The sequence below is a fragment of the Fopius arisanus genome, unplaced genomic scaffold (genome assembly GCF_000806365.1).
Source record: "Fopius arisanus strain USDA-PBARC FA_bdor unplaced genomic scaffold, ASM80636v1 scaffold00096, whole genome shotgun sequence".
Classification (NCBI taxonomy): Eukaryota; Metazoa; Arthropoda; class Insecta; order Hymenoptera; family Braconidae; genus Fopius; species Fopius arisanus.
The window spans coordinates 470,445-471,462 of record NW_011887835.1 but is presented as its reverse complement, the minus strand read 5'-3'; positions in this window follow the sequence as shown (position 1 = coordinate 471,462).

The following is a 1,018-nucleotide window of genomic DNA, read 5'->3' as shown; positions in this document are numbered from 1 at the left end:
AATCGTTTGTACCTTCGCGACTCTGACTCTACAGACATGTACAATCAGTTTACTTGATTGTACCAACCAAGAAAAAAATCAAAAATGTCAAAAGACATTTCCATAAAAAAAAATCCAATTACAAAAATTTGATTTCACTTTCACCTATCGATAAGACTCTCATCACTATAATTATCATTCCGTCGTCGTTTAAATGATGAAAAACGTCACGTGTCACATGACATGCAAATAAAGATGCATCACCACGGGATAACCGACAGGTAAAAAAGAAAAGTAAAAAAAAAGAGAAAAGTGGAGAGGAAAGTTTTGTACCATGTCAACAGATTGAAGGACATAAATGGTTGAGAAGTTGAGATGAAAATTAGCAGGGAATCATATAAAAAATGTGAATGAGGAAGAGGTCAATGACACTTTCAATGTGGATGACTTACTTTTCACTCCTGTTATTACCACACAATGAAAATACTCATGATTATCGTTCAATGTTACATTCAACGGTAATCAATGGTGAGTGCGTGTAGATTTTGCACTGCACGTTTATTTGAAATTGTCGGTGATAATAACGTAAGACCCTGGAGCTAAGAAAAATTCTGGGACGTTCCTCATCATCTGTTTGAAGGTCATTCAAGTTACTTGCAATCTTAATAACAGATATTTAAGTCAATGAAAGCAAAACGATTTTTGTAATTGTTGAATTATCTCCAGAATGGGCGCATTTTGTTCCCGACAAAAAAAACTTTTCATCATTTTTTATGGAAAACATTTACAATAAATATGGCCTCAGATTTTTACGCGATTATTTCATTTCATTATCTCATTTTCATTTTTTCAATTCATTTTATACGGCATCTCCTATTCATAATTCAGTTATTACTGAGAATTTTTAAATAATTGACAATAAATATTATGTTAATTAATTCCGAAATTCTATAAGTTATCGAATAAAAAATCCGAAAATCATTGAAACATGAAATAATAATTGAAATAATCATAACAATTCGACAATTCCCTATATTTT